General features: G+C 42.2%; 1 protein-coding gene across 4 annotated transcripts in view; it reads right to left on the bottom strand.

Annotated features, from left to right (window-relative positions):
- The window catches only part of LOC122787814 (signal transducer and activator of transcription 5B-like), a 2,227,565-nt gene that overhangs the window by 1,702,232 nt on the left and 509,065 nt on the right, over positions 1-16,268 (bottom strand). The gene's annotated exons all lie outside the window — the stretch shown is intronic.

Here is a 16,268-nt window from a genome sequence, read left to right as displayed (position 1 = left end):
ATATTCCCAAGGGGAGAGGGGCACAGCAATGTACACCACAAGAAGACAATTAGGTCAAGTGGTCATCAGATGCAAGTCTATCCCTCTGTGTTAACTCCTCACAGTTCCACAATTACACATACTATTGGCAGCAGTCCTACAGTTTGCAGTTACTCTAACAAAAAAAGTACTTAAGTTTTCAATACCTTTATTTTTATACATAGGTCAGGCATATTTTTATTAAACAGAAGAGAAGTTCTGGATAGCAATTAGTAAACAGCTGCAGGATTTATCTGGGAAGGGAAGAGGGCAAGAGTCTCATGGGTAAATTGATCTGTCCAACGTAACAAAGTGGTTTGGGATTACCTAATTTGAAGAGTTGTTTCAGAGCTACACATTTAAGGCTCCTATACATAGCACAAGCAGAAAGTTATAATTCAAAGTGGAAAGGATAATGATGGGGGAGAGGGGGCAGTTCAAGAAACTAGGAAAGCCTGGAATTTTGGATGCTGATCCTTAAGGAAACTAGCTATACAAAATATTATATTCATAAAGTATCAGAAAGCATTGCAAGAACTAAGCAAACACAGTAATGGAAAAAGGAGATTCTTCTAATAGGGATCACCCACAATTAGGAGTACAGAGATTAGGCAAGAGGGGGCTGGAATTTACTGGAGAAAACTGGCAAAGGAACCAAGGTATTAGGAGCAAATAATTAAAGAGGGGAAAGGTGACATAACGGGATGAGGCCAAGAATACATTTGGACTGCTGGCTAGAGACTGCCCTCTCTATCAAGGATTAATATCAGAGTATAGGCAAAGATAACATTTTTAGTAGAATCTAGAATAGAAGCTGCAGTTAAAAATGGTTAAGTAGTAAGGCATAAAAAATAAGGAATCAGATGAGGTTAGAAAGTACTGGGAAGAGTGCTACAATAAGCAATTCACAAATAAACAATTGGAGGATGTATGTATGAGTCCTAATCAGGCAAAGTCTAGATTTACGACTTTTGTTTGTAAATGGCTGCTCCTCCGGTTCGATCTTCGGCTTGGGTGCCTTCTGTGCGGACTCTGCATGTCCTCCCTGTGGTCATGTAGGTTTCCACCAGGTGCTCCAGTTTCCTCCTACATCCCAAAGACATGCTGTAGGTGGAATGGACACTCTAAATTGCCCCTAGGTGTGAGTGTATGTGTGCCTTCCTTGGAAGGTTGGGCGCCGGGCTGGCAACTCGACACCGTAAAACTCTACTGCCAATCATGAGCAGACAGGTGATCCGCTGTGGCAATCCCTAACTAGGAAAAGCCAAAAGAAAAAGTAGTTTATAAATGGTTGCTCAGGTATTTTTAGACTTGAAGCAGACTCCACATAATTTTTCTTTGGGTAGACTGCAAATGTTGGAGGTGTGATGAGGGACGAAAGAGGTAAACTGGGAACATTTTTGGGAATGTGATGAGTTGGCAGACTTTAAAAATTCCCCACAGATTACACTATTAGAAATACTGGGTGAGATATGATACAGAATCGGAAATGCCTAGGCATAGTAAGGCCTTGCTGAGTTTAATTATCGTGTCTGCCAAAAAAAAACAATTACTAGAAAATGGAAATCAAAAGTCTAAACCAACTGTACTAGAACTGGTGAATATTGTAACAGAGATAAAACAAGTGGAAGTGGGATCTTTAGAAAATGGCAGGAGCAAACTGCATAGAAAAAATGGGAATTGTGGGAACAATACATGTAGAATAATGTTTTGGAGGAGGAATGAGGTTTAAGTCGTCAGGAATTGAATGAGCTATCTAACATTCGATTCACAATGACTATACAGATTATATGCAATATATTTTCCATTGCAAACATTATAGGTCAATACGGTTTGTTTTCATTTACATAAATGCAGGATTACCTATATCATAAGTGGTAATTCAATAAAGATGTTTTTTGCTTAAAAAATATTCCAACAATTTAGGAGAAGGATTCTTCAGTGAGTTGTTGCAGGTTAAGGTTTTGGGAGAAATATATGAGGGTGAAGTTGCCAGAGAACTAAATTATTATGGCTGATTAGGAGGCATCTAGGAGATCAGTGACAAAGATGTTGAAAAGAATGGGACCAAAAATGGACCTTTGTGGGACATCTGTGGTGACTGATGAAACAGAAGTCTTTGTGCCATTTTACGGCTTTTGATCTTTTAGCAAGATAGCTGTTAAACCACGTAGTACAGGTTTCACCAAATCCTAGAGTTGGGAGTTTCTGCAGGAGACTGGGGTGTGAAAAAATGGGCAGATACTAGTCTTCCTTCATTCCTATGGGTATTCACAGTATTAGTAAAATGTTGGAAGACTGCAGTAGTACTAAAACGAGAGTGGAAGCCGAGTTGGGAGGGGGAGAAGAGGTTACTTTTGGCGAGGTGTAGGCAGAAGTGGGATTGAATGCATTTATCAAGATTTTTAAATAAAGGGAACAGAATAGTAATAGGATGGTAGTTACCAAGTTTGGTGTTATTTCCTCCTTTATCTAGTAGTAGGATATAACTATTTCCATAGTGTTAAACTGCTCTATTACAGATGCATATGGCTCAGGAGTATGGAAATGGAATAAGCTAGAGCCTCAGCAGTCACTTTTTGAAATTCAACAGGGATATTTTCTGGTGCCAGGGTGGTGGGTTTCAATTTGAAGAGATGCTTTTAATGGCTGAGGTGTGAACTGGTTGAAATGAGAAGGGGGCAGAGGCACAGATGTTGCTGGGGATGGAAGGGCTGGGTGAGGGGGTTGTGGTGTTTGATTAGGGATGTGACAGAGTTTGTGAAGTGCATATTAAAGATAGTGCAAGTGTTTTCTGCATTTTTGGGGCCTGTGGGTTCGGGTTGGGTGGCATTGTCTCACTTGAGGATTTTGTTAACAGCAGACCAGAATGCCTTTAGGTTTTAAATATTTTTGAACTGTAAAAGTCAGTGTAGTAGTTTTTTTTTTTTTTTTTTTTTTTTTTTTTTTTTATATATATCCATTTTGAGTTGGTATTTAGTTTGATTTCTGAGCTGCCAAAACGTCTGTAGGTGGTTTTGTTTTTCTTATTTCTGATCCAGGAATTCCAAGCCTTGTCTCAGAGTTTCATTAGATGTTTCGTGGTTCTGGTCAGCCAAGGAGCCGATACGGCTTTTACATGTTTTGTTCTGACAAGAGGGGCTAAACCAGAATGTCGAAGGTTCTGGAGAATTTTGTATCATCACCTAAGGGGAGATCCCTTAGATGTTGCCAGTTACACAGCTGTAGGTCCTGGAAAAATTTTTCGTTTTGGAGGTAAGAGAGACTGTGTACTTCATTAAGGTGGTGTGATCTGGAAGTTTGGTTTTGAGCTCTAATGATAAAGGTAGGAAGCCAGTCACCTAAAGTATTAGACAGCAAGCCGTAAGAGAATATGTTGTTAGGGGAACAGGGGAGTATCTAATCAATTATTGATCCTTTCCTGGTGTTTTAGTGAGTGGGAGAGAGAATTTGCTGGGTGAGGACAGAGAGACTGATGGCATTTTGAGGATAATCACAATTGACAGACAGCCAATTGATATTCAAATCTCCTAAAATTATCTTTTCTTGTGGGATATTAGAGGTGACTCATGAAAGAAATTCTTCAGTGTTACTGATGTTATTTCCAGGAGGGATACAGATTCCTGCTCTGGGTAGGGCTTTGGGGGGTGGGGTTAACTTCAGTAGAGCACTATTGATTTTGACATCACTGAAGGCTGGGATGGGAAGAGGGGAAAGGTAAGTTGAGGGTATTTTTACATAAGAAGGCTACACCTCCTGCTTATCTGTTTTCCCCATCTACCTTCAGAATGTTGTAACGGTGGTAGGATTTCTTTGTCTTTAACATGGGGCTATAGCCAAGTATCTGTAATTACCAGTATGTCAGGAGAGTATTGGGTTATCCATGCATGCAGCTCAGGTATTTTAAAAGCAAATGCTTCAGAAGTCCAGGTGGAAAATATGCAATGACGATGCTTTGGGAGTGGAAGGAGGTGCACATGGTTTTGGGTTAGTGGTGGAATAAGCAGTAGATGGTCTGGATTTGGGGGTGTATGTGATCAACTAATGTTATTGGTGGTACGGCGGTAGCATTGTTACCTCACAGAAAGAGGTTCTCCCAATCGATTCTTGGCTGGGCTTGGGAGTGTCTTCTGTGTGGAGTCTGCATGTCCTCCCCGTGGTTGGGTAGCATTCGAAAGACATGCGTGCGTAAATGGGCGTGCCTTCGTTGAAGGTTGGGCGTTGAGCTGGCACCTCGGCATTTCGTAAAAAAAAAAAAAATTACTACTACCAATCATTAGCGGACCGGAGTTCCACTGTGGCAACCCCTTACTGGGAAAAGCCGAAAGACAAACAACAACATATGTTGAAGCAGGGTTATGGGTTACACAATTTTAGTTTTGTAAGTGAATTTTTGTTTTAAAGTTTATACAGTTTGGATCTTACGTTTGAGGTAATGAATAAAGGAGGTGAGGTAGACTGAAAGTTATGGATGGCTGTGTTACAGCCCTGGCTGTGGTGATCGACTGAGTAGTTAAAAAATTGACTGACTGTGGTGGAAGAAAATGGTCTGTATGGATGTGGCTGGGAAGGGAGGTCAGGTTGGCTAGGAAAGTTACCAGGATTGTAGATGTACAACATCTATTGCTGAATGACAGTAAGGGCTTATTGCACCTGCCTTCTACCCCCTCTACCAATAAATCCCATGTATAACACTGAAATCCTCTCTCCTCCACTTTAACCTTTTCCTTCTCCCTTTTTTTTTAAGGTATTAGCTCCCAGCATGCAGCCTAAAAACCACCCTCTCCACTGTTTTGTGCTGTAATCTAGAAGACTCAGTAGAGCCACTACATCAACTGCTCCTACTCTAAGATCAGTGCTGAGCCTTAAGATTAACATGCTACCAGTCCTCTTGCAGCAGTAATGTATGTATGTTTCATTACTATCTAGAAACTGTTTAATTCCCAAACGGCTCACATACACCACCAGAACTCAAAAAAACCTCCCCTCAAAATGTTTCTTCTCTCTTCCAACTCTATACTCCTAGAGAAATTGCCCATTAAGTCTGCTTGCTGTTTCCGAGTTAGCTCTACACTCCACCTATATTTTGTTCAAACCGATTCACAGCCCCCTCTCCACTGCCCACTCTCTGTCTTTTATTCATGCATACCTTAAACCCTCACCTCCACTTGCTGTATCCTGCAATCTCTGTACTGCTACCATACTTTTCTCAACATTCCTTCCCCCACTCAAGCTGCCTATTACAACTCTGCTCACCTAACCTCACTCCTACATACTCTCGTGTTCCAGCTTCCCTACTCTTGACCTCTCTTCCCAATGCTTGGTTTTACCTTCTCTCTCTCAACTTAAATGTAAAATCTTTTGCCAAGGCTGCTTTGCATTCACTGAGTATGAGCTGCTCCAGCCAGGTGTAATCCTGTTCTATTTGCCCTCGCTAGACTCGGGCTCTCTCCACTCCTCTACCCCATCCCCATTACCTCCCACCCCCACATCACTTACATTTATACCTAGCCTATCAAATCCCCAAGCACTCGTTGCACTCAGTCTCTCCAAACCAATATTCTTACCTAATCACTGTCTTCCAATTAGTCTCCACTAAATCCCGTAGCAAATCATACCACACCTACATCCTATACCTCACAACTCTACATCCCCCTCCCACCTAACCCTTTAATCTTGCTCTTTACAATTCCTAACACCCTTTAATTCCACTAGCATGTTTCAATGGAAGTCTACCACAGTCCGCCTCATAGCTCTAACTATTAGTCTTCTTACACACACCACATCTTTCAACCCCCCCCCCCCAAAAATCACAACAGAAAAATCTACCACTTCTAGCACTTCCTTAGAAACACAGACAGACACCTTCTCCAATATATCACCCACTCTCTAATTCTAGCATATTACTAATCGCCAAACTCAAGATTATACAGGACTACCCTAAACTTACACCCCCCCACCATTAACAAAACCAAATTTAAATAGAACTACCCTCCTAAACCACCATACAAAATTCTACTCTCATCTAGCCCAATGTGGCAATAAACATCCCAACCCTGGTCCAATTTCTAACCATACCTCTTTCAAAACTTCTTCCTCCCAAAAAATTAATCACTCAATCTCCACAGCATCTGTAACAAAACCTCAGAACTCCACATATGGCTAACACAACACTCCCCTGACATACTTGCAGTCACTGAAACATGGCTTAAGCCACATATTAAAGACAATGAACTACTCCCACCAAGCTACAACATAATGAGAGCAGACCGAAAGCAAAAAAAAAAAAAAAGGGGGGGGTGTAGCCTTAATCTATCCCAACACTCTCACCCTTCTCCCTTATCCTAAACCCATCCCCACCTTTTTTAATGCTGAAATCCTCAGTCTCCTTAAAAATCAATAACACCACACAACTATGCCTCACAGTCCTATATATTCCATCAAGGAATAACATCCCTACATTAGAATACATCGTATCCTGGATATCACAACACATATCCAACTAAACTATCACGGGAACAGCAACAAACTGGCAAAAACCTGAACTACTACCCCACCAAAATAGCATAAACCTACATGGTTTTATGCAACTTCTCTGGTCCTACTAGAACTGTACAAAATAATAACCAAGATCTACCCTCGGCTGGATCCTAGTTTCAGATCCCCCAAGATTCTCCAACTCCAGAACCCTTGCAAATATTTTATGTGACCACCTCCCCGCCTAGACAAACAGAACCATGACCCTTCACCTATAAAACCTCACGCAACCTCACTTCAACCAACACCGATTTAACTCCATTTTAAAGGCCCATGCTAAAAACTCTTCCTTTAGATGATACCATCAACCACTTAAACGAAATATTCCTCGATACTCTTAACAACTTAGCCCCACTCCCCACAAAAAGAATAAAAACTAATCATGATCTGCTCCCTGGCTAACCAAGCTTATCAAAAACGTACTAGTAATAAGGGATAAAGTTTGGGAAGAATGGCACAGAAATAAAAATTATCTAAACTAACAAAAATATAAACAGTTATGCAACAAAGTAAAAAATGATAAACAAGGATAAGAAGCAATACATCTCCCACCAGCTTACCTCCCACAAAAACAACCCCAAAAGAATTTGGCATACCATTTCTTCATACCTGGGACTAAAGGAAATCCATCCCCTGCCACCAACAAAACTCCATCAGAAATAGCAGAAACTTTCAACACACATTTTATAGACCGTATATTCAGTTTACTCGACTCTCTCAACAATACCTCAAACTCTAACCCCAAGCACAATCCCAGCCCCTCACAATCCAATATTAAACACTACACTCCACCCTCCTTTCTTCCACAAGACACAACTTTTAACTGACCCACATCTTCCTCACCAGTCTCTCCAACCTGTACCCACACACCACATACACAGGCCGCTACTTAAACTAAAACCCTGCTCTCCTACTGCTGACAACCTCCCACCAGAATACTTAAAAATATGCCACTGATGCTACAGCTTATCCAGTCAATATATTTATCAACCAATCCATCTCAGAATCCTATATTCCCACCCTGTGGAAAAAATCCATAACAACCCCCCTGCACAAAGGTGGTAAGTGCTATGACATTACCAATTAGCGTCCCATTGCTAACCTATCTCCCCTCCGCAAACTGTTAAAAAATATGCATACACAAACAACTACTTAATCATACTCTAGAAAACAATTTACTTACTCCAACCAAACATGGTTTCAGACTCCCACATAGTACAACTACTGCATTAATCTCATTCAGAGATACACTCAACAAAGACAGGGATGCTGGATTACTAATGTCATTAATACTTCCTGATCTATCAAAGGCCTTTGATACTGTTTCCCACCCAATATTACTACAAAAACTCTGCCCTTGGTCTTTCCTCTACAACTCAACAATGGTTCAACAACTACCCAACAGGGAGACAATCCGTAAAATGGCAGGGAACCCTCTCCAATTATCTATTTAGCACAGGAGTACAAGCAAGGGTCTCATTTTTAGACCATTACTTTTCAACATCTTCATTATCAACCTTCGTACTGCCTCCCACCAAATCTCCCTAATCCAGTATGCCGATGACTCCATTATCATCTCCTCCTCTAAAAATTTAAAACGCCTTCTGCATCTAACTCAAACTGCCTTCACTTCCACAGAGACTTAGCTGAACAATACACAGCTCCTTCTGAACCCAAATAAAAACAAACTCTTCACACCCAAATATCTCTCAGCCGACTTTAGGATAACCTCACTAAACAATATCCAGACAGACATTTCTCAAGCCAAACTACTAGGATTAGCCATAGACAATAGGCTCTCTCTTGATCTACATATCCACAATGCAATAAAAAAACTAATTACAAACTAGGAATGCTCCACCGAAAGAGACTTCATAAACTTATCCTCCAAATCCACCTTGGTCGCTACTTAACTACTCCCCTCTCTACTCTATGGTACACCCATTCTAACAAATATTCAGATTACCCTAAAAAATAAACTCGAAATTTGCTATAATAAATTTGCTATCAACGCACCCCATAACTCACACCACTGCACACCCCTCAGTGCCCTCAAATGGCTCAAACTTCCACACCTCCTAGACCAACTACAGATCAATATGGCACACAAAATTATTTATCAACCCAAAAACTGCTCCACTCTCAACTCTCTCCTCCAAACATACATACCCACCAGGACCACATACATACCCACCAGGACCCTCCGCTCTGAAGACAAGTGACTAGTAATCCCACACAGGCCTAACAAAAAAAAGATGGACAGCGTCTATACTCCTACACTGTAGCACAACTCTGGAATGCTTTACCATCAAACATCAGAGCAATTAAACCACAAGAAATTTCAAACTCGCCCTAAAAAAATGACCCCCATATTACAAGCACCTGTGCCTGTTTCAGAACAAGCTAGCACTACCCCTACCTCCCCCATCCTACTCTTCTAAACTATCTTCCCTCCCCTCACTCCCTGCCTTGCCCTATCCTTTCCTTTCTACTTTACCCCACCATAGCTTTCTTCCCACCCCCACCTTCAAAGGACCTGGCTAAGAACTACGGAGGCCCACTTCAAATATTAAGCTCCCCCATTTCTCCCTGTACATTATCTGCTAGTCTTACAGACATATATTAGCTCCTCTATTTTCTTATAACCTCTTTTAATAGCATATCTGGAACCAAGATAAAAACCCAAATATCTGTAAATTAAAAATCAATCTTCTTCACTATGCTTAATAATCTACTTAAAAGAACTGTAATTGGCAAATCTAAGTATATTTAGCTCATATCACTGCATTTATTGTTTTGCTATGACTTCTGTTAATGTCTACCAACCGTCTGTTGTCAACAGACATACCTTATAACAGGCAAGCTACACTCCACTTATAAAGTTAGTAAATATTTTGTCATATGTATTTTCTCATTTGTTTTTCTGGTGCTTTTCTCCCCCTGCATCTGCTGAAAATGGGTTTCTGACACAGTCAGACTTTCCCAGTCAACAAATGTCAAACTGATAGTTGAGAAGGAAATTTGGACATATGCTAACTAGATCTTTGATTTAATTGATTAGTTGCCTAGATAGGTGTGGATGGGGATTGGGGGTAGGGTAGGGGGTGCGAAGTGAGCCTGAGCGCAGTTAATGGATGTGGCCTTAGAGCAAAGGCAGGTGCTTTCATTCAGCTAATAAAAAATATGTTCACTATTTTATTTGTATCTTTAATTTGCAATTGAAATGAAATACCCCAATATTAGTCCAATATCAAGTTACCCAGACTAACAGCAATATACATTTAAAACTGCACTTAACTGTTTAACCAGCTGTCCAATGGTTTGTATGGACTTTGAATTGTAAGTCCATAGGCTAGGCTAGGCCAGGCCACCCCCTCCCCCCCCACAAAAGTACCAAAACAATGAAAAAAATTAAGCCCAAAATGCGGGACTTTGGCTCAGGAAAATAAAATACTGGTTAAGAACTGAAAAATGTAACAAGTGTTCGGGGAAAAGATGAAAAGCTTAAGGAAGGGAAACAGTGGACTGCTAAAACAGAGCCCAGTTGGAAGGAGAGTACTAATAGAGCTGCTGTGGTCTAAAACAATGGAGCAATACTGAACAAATTTTGGGGCTGCCAAAATATTTATAAATAATTTACTTAAAAAATATAGCCTTCAGAAAGATGTTCCAACTGCAAACTTCATGATTACATATATTATATATACATTTACTTGGGGAAACACCTACAGAAAGTGGAAATAAACACATACTTTTGTTTTTCAAACTTAGAGAGAAGGATGAGTGCACTACGTCTATGGCGACTCCTGCACAAATAATGGCTAAGAGCCAAAAGTGGTTAAACAATTATCTGGGGCAAGGAAAGATAAATTTAGACAAGGGAGGGAGCAAAGGAGAAATAAAATTAAGGGAGGGAGACCAAGGGTGATTTCTTTGAAGGCATGCAGTGCCACTGGAGAGAGAGGAAGAGCCAGAGAAGTCTAGAAAAAGCAAAGGAAATACAAGAGACCAAAACAGTTGAGAGAGGAAGAACAGTAAGGGGTAAATCTCAGTGTCTGTTAGGAAGCAGAAAGTAAAAGCTGACTAGCAAGATATCCTTTGAAGAGGGTTTACAGGCTGTAAGGCTACTGATTACAAACTAGGGCAATTAAGCTCTTGCCTGCAGACTATTCACTCTGCAGGATAAATAATGTAGAAAGGACCGGATGCCAACACTTAAAAGCACAACGTCAGAGGTGGTAGAAAGTCTGCCAAAATAAATGGTGGGTGGATGAAACTGACTCGTACTATCTTTTGGATGAGCCTGGTGTGTGCACACTTTGGGGATGTTTCCAGTGAACCTCCCATCATCTATTGAAGTGAACAGTCATGCACCAGGAAGCAAAAGTCTTCACACACACACACACACACACACACACACACACACACACACACACACACACACACACACACACACACACACTTCTTTCCAAAACAAGTAATTGCAGCCTTGTTCTACTGCAATCCCCAATCCAACTTCATCCATATCTAAAAAGGCATCACACCCCTTCAGATATCTCCCCTCCACCATTTCTAACACCTGTGGGATAGAAGCATGCACCTTAATCAATTACCATCAAAACCTACAATAAGCATAACTGATATAAATGTGAGCATGATAGAAGGGATTTATGAACTATAGCAGAACATTAAAGAGCAGACAGCGCGCCTGTATGTGAGCATACCCAATATGTCCAATGTGGTCAAGTACAAACACTCACACACACTCCAACCACTCAAAAATGTTAGGTAGTTGGAAAGTACAGTTTTGTACCTACCATAAATGTAGATGTTCGAGTGCTCATACAGCTGCAGTCATAACAGGGTTATCCTGCCGTCAGGCGGGTCCTCGGTCGGCCGAACTCCAAAGTCTAGGTCCGGCGTCGGTTGTCGTCGCTTCTTGTCTGACGTCAGCGCGGCAGGGGGTATAAAAGAGCCAGCCGATGCCATCTTCAGTTTTTCTTGCCCCAGATGGCAGGTGCCCCCAGAAGGAAGGCAAAACATAAACTTATGTAATCATGCAATATAGAATAATCAAAAAACAGTAGCTGCAAGCAAATACACCATAAAAGAATACCCCAAATAGGTTGTATGAGAAGGTGTTTGTCATAAGACCTGTCCTAAGAGGGAATGGAGGGGGGGAAACCTGGACTGCAGCTGTATGAGCACTCTAACATCTACATTTATGGTAGGTACAAAACTGTACTATGTTCATCGTGCATACAGCTGCAGTCATAACAGATGGGAAGAATCCCAAAGCTAAGTAGTAGGGATGGCAGGTACTAAGAGGATCTAGGAGGAGCAAGGATGCCCTGCAAGACAGCTGTGGCAAATCCTGCTCTAGATTTAGAGTAAAGTGGAAGGTGATAGTGTTTGGAGAAAGTGTGCACTGAACTCCAAGTGGCTGCTTCCAAAATGTCCTTGGTAGGAACCCCCCTGAGGAAAGCTGCAGATGTAGCTGTGGCCCTTGTGGAGTGGGATCTGATGCTTGAAGGCACATCTTTTCCATGAAATAAGTAACAAAAGCGTATGCAGTGGGCTATCCATTTTGAGATTGTCTGTTTGGAGATAGCCTTTCCTTGAGCACCTGTAGCATAGGACACAGAGTTGCTCGGATTTCCTGAATGGCTTTGTCCTGTCCAAATAATAACGAAGTTGTCTGTGAATGTCCAAGGAATGCAGTAGTCTTTCCCCTTTGTTTTGTGGGTTAGGATAAAAGGTAGGCAAGTGGATAGTATGATTCAAGGCTGCACTGGATACTACCTTTGGCATAAAGGTAGGGTTGGTTCGTAAGGAAACTCTGTCCTGATGGAAAATGATGAAAGGTTGCACAGCCATGAGGGCCTGTAGTTCCGAAACCCTGCATGCTGAGGTGATAGCCAGAAGGAAGGTTGTTTTCCATGACAAGTATTGTAGTTCTGCTGAAGCAGCTGGCTCAAATGGAGGAAGCATCAGCTTTTCCAATATGAAGTTGAGGTCCCAAGCAGGGACTGGTGGTTTCCTTGGGGGTCTTATATTCTTTGCCCCTCTGAGGAACTGTCTTAAGAGAGGATGAGAGAATAAAGGAGGATCTGTGTTGTATTGTGCAGAAATGGCTGAAGTGTGGATTTTGATGAAGGAGAAGGAAAGTCCACTGTTTAGCATCTCAGCTAGGTACTGTAAAATTTGAGGTAAATTTGTTACCCAAGGATTCTGGCCCTTTTTCTGATTCCAGGCACAAAATCGTTTCCATTTGGCGGAGTAGGCTTTTCTAGTAGAAGGTCTTCTGGCCTCCAAGATGACATCCTGCACCTCCTTGGAGAGGAGGGTCTGTTGTGAAATCAAGAGATTCTCCATGCAGCTAGATTTAGGGTTTTGAGCTGGCTGTGAAGAGTTTTGAAGTTGTGCTGGGACAACAGAAGAGGCACTAGAGGTAGGATCCATGGTGGGGAATGTGTCAGGCTCTTCAGGAGCGGATACCAGTGTTGTCTTGGCCAATCTGGAGCAATGGGTATCATTTTCGGCCTCTCTGCTCTGGCTTTTATTAGAACTTTGGGCAGCAGAGGAAGAGGCAGAAAGGCATAGACTGTCAACGTTGTCCAATTGAAAGAAAGTGCGTCCACTTTCCAGGCCTGTGGATGATAGGTCCTTGAACAAAATTTTTTCAATTGGTAATTTCTGTGGGTAGAAAAGAGATCTATGTCTGGCTGTGCCCATGCCTGAGTAATCTTTGCAAAAACTTGAGGATGCAACTTCCATTCGTGTGGATCTGTCATATTTCTGCTTAGGCTGTCTGCCAGTGTGTTTTCCTTTCCTGGCAGGAATTGTGCCTGAAGTTGGATTTGCAATTCCAGAGCTGTGTTCCATAGGGTCATGGCTAGTCTGCACAGGGGGTATGAATGAGTTCCCCCCTGTTTGTTTATGTACCACATCACTGTGGTGTTGTCTGTCCTTATCAATAGCTGGCCTGGATGCAGTAGGTCTTTGAAGGCCATAATAGCATTTTGCACTGCTAGCATTTCCTTTTGGTTGATGTGTAGGTGCTTCTCTTTTTGGGACCATTTTCCCTGAATGCACTGATCTGTCATGTGTGCCCCCCAGGCATAGTCCGAGGCGTCTGTTGTGATGATTTGAGTTGCTTGAGGTACGCAGAAAGGGAGACCTATGTTTCTTTGGCATGCTTGAGCCTACCACAGAAATTCCTTTTGAAGACATGGAATGAGTGGTATAATTGTTTCCAAACTGTGGCTGTGTTGAGACCATAAGTTTTTTAGGTACCATTGAAGTTTCCTCATATGCAGCTTTGCACATGGGATCAGAAGGATGCAAGATGCCATGAATCCCAGAGCCTGCAGGACTTTCCTTGCAGTCAGCCTGGTGAAGGTTGCCATTTTGCTGAAGTATTGAGATAGTTGCCCTTGTTTGTCTGGCGTGAGGTAGGCCATCTGGGTGGTTGTATTTAAGCTGGCACATAGGAAATTATTTTTTGAGAGGGTATTAGTTTTGATTTCTTTTTGTTGACTGTGTATCCCAGAAAGTTCAACAGTTTTATTACAAACGCCAGGTGTTTCAGAAGTATGTCCTTGCTGTCCTCTTGGATCAGGCAGTCCAGATATGGGTATATTTGTATTCCTTGAAGTCTGCAGAAGGCAATTACTGATGCCAGGCATTTCGTAAACACTCTGGGCGCAGTAAATAAGCCAAAGAGCAATGCAGAGAATTGATAATGGGTTGAACCTGCAAGAAATCTAAGGTATCTTCTGCAATCTTGTCTGATAGGGACATGCAGGTATGCCTCCTTGAGGTCCAGTGTTACCAGCCAAGACTCCTTGCCCAGCATGGGAAGAAGCTGCTGTAATGTGAGCATCTTGAATTTTGGTACCTGTAAATATGTGTTTAGGATGGATAGGTCTAAAATAGGTCTCCAATCTTTGTCTTTCCTTGGTACCAGGAATAGTCTGGAATAAAACCCTTGGCCTTGTTCTTTTGCAGGTACCTCTTGAATAGCTTTCATGTCCATGAGAGCTGAAATTTGTTTTTGTGCCTCTGCCCTTTGATTTTGTGGCAGGTTTGGCATGCCTCTCATTTTTGGAAGGGTGTGAAAGTGGAATCTGTAGCCTCTGTCTATAATGTCCAGAATCCATTTGTCTTTTGTGACAATATGCCAATTTTTTGAGAATAATGCCAGTTTTCTGCCCAAAGGTCCTGCCATTAAATCTTTGCTTGGCAGGTAAAGGGGGAAGTCATTGTGTCTGCTTTCTGAATGACTGTGATCTATCTTCTCCACCTCTTGGGGTTGGTGCTTGCCATTGTCTGGCTCTGAATGATCCTTGAGGTTGCCCTCTACCCCTCGGGCGTCTGTATCTGCCTCTTTGAGGTCTGTCCGTGGCTGGAAAGGACCAATTTTTTGAAGGCCAGTTTCTGCTGAAACGTGGAGGCTGTACCCGCAGGAAATCTTTTACTGTTTGCATTGATCTCGCTTTTTCCTACATTTTCTTTAGTACCTCCTCAGCGTTAACACCAAACAATACATCTTTTTGAAGAGGTGCATCTAGTAATTTAGCTTTGACATGATCTGGTAAGGCTTGCTCTTTGAGCCAAGCATGTCTACGTATGACAGACCCTGTAACAGCAGCTCTACAGGAGGCCTCTAAAGCATCAAAACCACACTGCAAGGTGTGTTTACCCACTTGCTCTGCACCATGCAACAAATCCTGCAACTCTTTTAAATCTGGTTGTTCTGGTTGTGTCATTTTGCTTTTCAACTGAGAACAAAAACTGTTGATACTTTAACATATGAAACTGACAGTTTAATGCCCTCATGGTTAAAGTGGCCAAGGTATACACCTTTTCCCCCCACCTTTCTAAAGCTCTGGAATCTCTCTCTGAAGGTAATGGGTTTTTAGCAGTAGAGGCCTTAATTCCCTTGGGACCCTGTGAAATAGTTTCTGGGTCAGCAGTATGGCTTTTGTATAGGAACTGGTGTGAAACAGGGACCCGGTAATACCCGTCTGATTTAACAGGAGCTGGAGGTAAAGAATCTGGGTTGAGGCTGGATTCTGTGTACACATCATCGAATATATCTACAACAGGAGGGATAGCCAGGGGCCTATGTTGGGGGAGCAAGAGAAAATCCTTGAGCCTTTTCTTGGAATCTGAGTAATCTTGGCCTTCCCAGTGAAAGTGTTCCCTCAAGGTATGCAGGGTTTTCCCAAAAGAGTAGTCCTCAGGGGGGGGAGACCGAGGGAATAGACTCCTCTGCATCAGAGTCTTCAAAAGGAGAATAGGTATAGTCCTGGTCCTCAGAATGATCAGAGGTAATAGAGGCTTGATCTGAGAAAGGGTAGTCTTCCTCTAATCTGGGCCTTTTGTCCGAGGAGGGTTGAGAACCCCTGATAAGAGTAATCAAATCCTCAGCCATTTTGAGCATCTGTTTTTTAGGCATGGGGCCTTGAGAGGGGGTCTGAGGTCCCTATTTTTTAGTTTTCATGGCTGCTTTAGATTTTGTGAAAGCTTTAATAGAGAAGGAGGAAGGCCTGAAGACACCTTTAGAAATGGCAGGCCTGTCTAAACTCTGAGTTTCCCTGCCAAGAGTGGCGTCGGTATCTGTAGTTGGAATGGGGACCGAGGAGCCTGCGACTTCGGGTACTGAAGACACCGGTAATGAAGTGTCATCGGTACTCAGGGGCTGTGTA

Source organism: Protopterus annectens, chromosome 13.part0 (genome assembly GCF_019279795.1).
Source record: "Protopterus annectens isolate FY-2018-M chromosome 13.part0, PAN1.0, whole genome shotgun sequence".
In the NCBI taxonomy this organism is placed as follows: Eukaryota; Metazoa; Chordata; order Ceratodontiformes; family Protopteridae; genus Protopterus; species Protopterus annectens.
The sequence above is the reverse complement of the archived record's forward strand: the minus strand, read 5'-3'. Positions and strand labels throughout refer to the sequence as shown.